We start from the raw sequence: 5,586 nt of genomic DNA on the forward strand, positions 1-5,586 counted from the left end.
GAACCTTGTTGTTATGATTTGTTAGAAGATTACTTCATTTCTGGAATTTGTGGCTACATGATTTTTTTTTTTTTTTCTGTATGATCCAGCAGTTAGCTTTTCATTTCTGCTACACAACAATGTAAGCAAGTGCCCTAGAAAAAAAAAAAAGCTGTTGTCCCAGATGCCTGTATTTTTCCTTTCAGGTCATCCGGCATCAGGTACAAGGATGTGATCCAGTGTTGACGTGACTAGGAGCATAAGGTGCCAGTAATATGGCATTTACTCATGCATTTCTGTTCCGTAGCATGAATTTAATTCCAATGCCTTACCTGGATCTCTTCCCAACAGACGAAGCTTGGCTATAAGGAAAAGTAATGAGGGCAAATCCTGTATCTTCTCCTTCATTTTAGGTTTTTCACTATGAGTAATAGTATTTTAGCTATCGTATATCTAAAAGGCCTTTGGTCGTGGGAGTGTAAGGATGATTGACTTGGTAGAACAAAAAATGGTCCAACAGGAAAGATAGGAGGGTCATGGACAGAAGTTCTGTCCCTTCTATTTTCTCTCCCCATTGCCTCCCCTGGTATTTCCCCATGCTGCGTGTTCTGGCAGTGGCTGCAGCTGCACAGCTGAGTACAGGCTTGTGAGTGACGCCTTCAGTCAGCAACCCCAGTCAGCATCATTGTCTTTTCCACTGGTGGCCTTTAAGCATATGAGCATACAGAGGGAACAAAACTGCTGATTTCCAAGCTGATCTAAAACTACCTCACAGTATTCCCTGCCTGTGCCAAAAAACCACTCAAGAGCCCATTTTATTATTTCTGAGAGTGTCACCTTTGCTCAACCCATCATTACAAAGGAAAAGGACTCAACCTGTGCTGCCTTCTGCTTCTGGATACTGCGTGAGAAACTGTAATGAGCCTGACAGCCACTTTTTTTTTAAAAAAAAAAACCAAAACAACACAATTATTCGAGCTTTGGAATATGTCGGGAAGGTAAAGTCTTGTTATTCTGAGGCACTTGTATTTTTGATACCATCCAAGTAACTGTAAAGGTTTTTACAGTGACACAGCAAGAACTGCGTTTTACCAAATTAGGTTCCAAAAGTTAAGCTAGTGTGTTCATCTACCTATCGCTGGTTGGTTATTTCTTTGTATCCATACTCAGTATCCGTAGTTTAAAACTCTAGGTTCAACTCCTGTTTGAAGTTGGGCTTATAACATAGAGCGGCAGTATTTAGGGAACTCGACAACAGTAATGGCAATAGAAAACTGATTTCGGTGCCATCTGCTGTATTTTATCTGCAACTGCCACAGTGCGGTGAATAAACAAAGGTCAAGTTTAGCTGTTGCACAAGGGAGTGTAAATCCTGTTGTATTCAGAATAAGTTATTTATACAATGGTATATTTTGGTATTTTCTACGTAATAAATTCATTGTTTGTCAATCTTCTAAGTAATATTTATGGCCAAAATGAAGATGACAGATTTATTGTGGTATTAAAGTAAGAGTCAAGACCAAAACCAAACAGCTCTGGAAAAGATTGATTTATTTTTATACATGTGTAAAATAATGTTTCTATATGATTTCTACCACCAGATTTTTAGATAATCACTATGGAGCAATTGTAGCAGACTGTGCCGCTGAAAAGATTGGTTGTAAACTCCCAAGGTTTAAGAAGGAAAGAGAACATGTATTTTGAAGTTCCAGATGCATTTGCTGTTCTGACAAGGAAAATGCCTTTCTTGTAAGTACAACAAACATTAATAACAGAGAAAGAGTAAATACAGAGAGTGCAACGTCAATTTATCTAGCCGGTTTCCAGTGACCACACTTTAAAGTGGAAGAATATGTCTCCACTCTGCTCTGAAATGTCATATTAAATTGACAAAGATACTCCCATGATAACTGTCCAGAAAATAGCTGTTATCACCACTCTAACTGCTGTCTTTTGTGGATTTACTGTTATTTTGGCAACATGAAAGCCAATGCCAGCTGACAAGTGTACATCTGGCATGGAAAATACTGATAAAAAAATTCAGTGATGGGGCTTGATATTCAAATCAAAATGAAAACAAATTCTGTGAATATATAAAGAGACTGTCTCTGAGAAAGAAGAAAGGTATGAAGAGAGTTGGTGCATGCTATAAAAAGATAGGAAGCCCTTGTTTATGTTTTGTATATGTTGAGATAACATTCCTTGCAGTGACAATGATAGCATAGTTACCATAGTTGTTTGCTTGCTCTTGTCATGCATCCATCTGAGAAGTAAGCACGTGAACTATAACACAATTGTTGCCCAGAGTCCAGTGCGGAAACCTTCTCAAATTGTAGCGTCGGTGAGACCGTGGGGTTGGTGGAACATCAAGGCCCTTGTTTCCCTGAATACTGCTAGTTCTTTGGGGCATAGTTTAACTCCCAGGTGAAGCACAGTGAAATTTTCATGTATCAGCGATCGCTTGTCAGGGTGCAGATACTTCCTGCTTTGCTGAAATCTTCAAAAAGTGTATGCACGTTGGCTGTGAAGCTACTAGAACGTATTATCAAAACAATAAATTTAGTGTATGAAATGATGACATATTCAGTAAAAAGCACTAGGGAAATGCATTATTTAACACACTGCCTCACGATGGTGTTTAGTCTGGAGCTAAATCCGGCTTCAGTTGTAATTATATATGTGCTTTACCAGTGGGGCTCCCTTAAATGGATTTCAAAGCTGTGCTGAGGACAGTGGTATTACACTGATTTTCTATTACTTTCAAAATCATTTTGGTTCTGACAATGTGAACTGACAACAAAATGAAAATGTGTCCCACCTACTTAGGGTATTTCGTACATGCTTTTCCTTTCTTTTCCCTTTAGTTGCCCCGTGTGAGAGACTTGATGTAGATCTTACACTTACTAGAAACCAATATCCAGCTGCATTTAAATTGCTGCAGATGTAAGCCTGTGGGGCAGGAGCTCCAAGATGAGGGAGAATAAAGAAGAGCACTCTTTTTATTGGTGGAAATGGATTAGTGTTGCTGTGAAGAGATTTATTTACAGAAATGGCTCTTGGGCAGGCTGTACATGAACTTGGATTTGGGAACTGCATGATGCTTCCCTAGTAGGTCTTGTAATCTGCATGGATGAAATGGGTGTGAGAGATGGGGAAACCGGTCATTATTTATGTGGGCTTGCATGTGACTTTAGAAGCTTACACAATGTACAGTGAAAATATACCTTTATGTCTGACATTTAATATTTCGAATTTTATTGCATACAGACAGCCAAGCCCAGGTAATTCACTCAGAAATTCTTATCGGAGTGATGAGTTTATGGAAATTATCTTCCTGCCATTGAATGGAATTAATTGCTAATACAAAAAAAAGGATGTAACAAGACACAAGACAATATAAAGATTAAGAAAAATTCAAGTGATCTGATCTTATTTATTCCTTAGAGAAATACAGACCGACAAGTATGACCTATGTTTTAGAATGCTTTATTAAAAAATAAGCAGTTGAGCAAATAATTACCTTTTTTTGACAGATCATTAGTCTGTTACATGAAAAACAGGATTACTCGTAAGAAAAACCAGAATCCTAGGGAAGCTGTAGCTAGAGATGGGATTAAGCAAAATGTCTTAATATTTAAACATGGTGTTAGATGCTGAGGATAAGTGGCAGACAATTGGTAATAATGTTTGTGTACAAATTGGCTTAGATCATGACTTGCCATTGAAGAGGGGTCAATCTGAACCTTAAAGCTGATTGATGCTGAATAGATCTGCTCTTTGCAGGTGATTTGTGCTGTGATGCCCTGTTCGTTTACAGTAGGTACTGCTGTCACTGGCATTTGTGAATTTTATGTAGATGGAGTGGGCTTGATTTCCCTGTAGGCTCTATTGCCCTGTCTTCAGTTGTAAAAAGTGTCTTTTTCTTGAGTTAGGTGACATGAAGTAGAATTGTAGAAAACCAAGGCAGATGATAGGATTTTATGAATTTAGCTAGGAACGTCATGGAATTATTTGTAAAGATGTAGGGAAGTGTGGGTGAGAGGATGGATTGGGTGGGTAAGGGTGTGACAAGACGTGTTTGGGATCTTGTTTGGAGAAGGTGAGGGTGTAAGGGAGGAGAAGTGTGTGAGGGAGTGCGGATGGAGGGAATAGTTCCTAGTTTGTGAAAGCAGGATGAAGGGGAAACAAACTTGGAGCTGAGCAAGTCCAAACTGTGTTCTAAGAGGAGATGCCTCTCATTCCTTTTTTGGCATCCCACCATCTGATGTCAGGGCTGGGAAAACTGTTTCTCTAGGTAACCCCCACTCATACTGTCTTACTCCTTCTTTTGGCTACTTCTGTAGAAATATCTAGTGGGTATTTCATTTTCTCAGGCTTCTTGGTAGGGTAAGTGTTGCAGCTCTTTGTTACCTAACAGAAAGGAGTTACTTGGGTGCAGTGCAGTCACATGCTCAGCGTTCAATAACAACCCTTCAGTTTCCTCTTATAAATGAGATATGTGAAAGAGATATGCTTATTTTAGATTGAATGAAGCTTCTCTAAGCTGAATCTGAAAATCGTAACTAACTGGAAATGGCAGAAAAAAGGCAATTGTACTCTCTAGACATAAGGGCAACTGATAGGTAGAGCAGCAGAAAAAACCCTATTAAAAATGAGTGCATTGAAAGGAATAAGATCAACTGCTATTATGTTTTCTATGTCGCAAACCTGCTGTTGCAGCTTGAACTGTTCCCATTACAGCAAAACATTACTGAAAGGACTTAAATAGCTTGCCTAGCAGAGCAGCATATAGTAGTATCACTGTAATTAAGCTTCCACCAGCATTTCTATGATAAACATCTTCAGGGTCCTATAACCCAGCTTTCAAATTTGTATTTGGTGCTTACAGAATACCATGCTGTGATTTAAAACCTGTCCAAAAATTATAATGTGAAACTCTGCTCTCATAGTGGTGGAGCCTTGTTCAGATCAGAGGTGCTTAGAGCAATATATATATTCCAGAGTCCTATGGACAATGTTGACTCTTTGCAGACTGCCCTGCCTGTGGAGAAGTGTGCAGCTGAACGTGTGGGTATAGTGAAATCACAGTGTTGGTGTTCAGTAAGAGCCTTATCCCCGCATGATGAAGTAGTGCAGTGCTCAGAAGAGGGCAGGAAAATCACAGTGGACTGACAGTCGCAGCCTGATTTCTATTTCATCTCCTCTGCTTGAGGAGGAATGTAATCAGTGCCAGTCCCTTTCTCTCCATACGCAGTATTGGAAAGTCTCTCAGGGTTAAGAGAATCTAACAGCAACTGAGTGTGCATTAGCACATGTGGGTGGGCAGAAGTTTGGATCTGCATTCAAAATGCTTCATCTGATAAGGGACCTAAGAAGATTGCTAATTCATTGCACTGGGGAGATGAAAGAGACTCAGTAAACTTCAATTTCTGTGCACTCTGGGTGCTTAACAATGGCTCAGGCAGGCATCCTCTTTATGAATGTCCTGTCTTTTTTTCAGAAAGCAAGGAAGTCTCAGCAAGAGTTTAACTTCTAAAGGCAGCACTTTAACAATACTCTTATACCCAGCATGTGAATGCAAGGATACTTTCCTGGGTGGTTGAAGGT

The sequence above is a fragment of the Leptosomus discolor genome, chromosome 8, assembly GCF_034619465.1.
Source record: "Leptosomus discolor isolate bLepDis1 chromosome 8, bLepDis1.hap2, whole genome shotgun sequence".
NCBI classification, from domain to species: domain Eukaryota; kingdom Metazoa; phylum Chordata; class Aves; order Leptosomiformes; family Leptosomidae; genus Leptosomus; species Leptosomus discolor.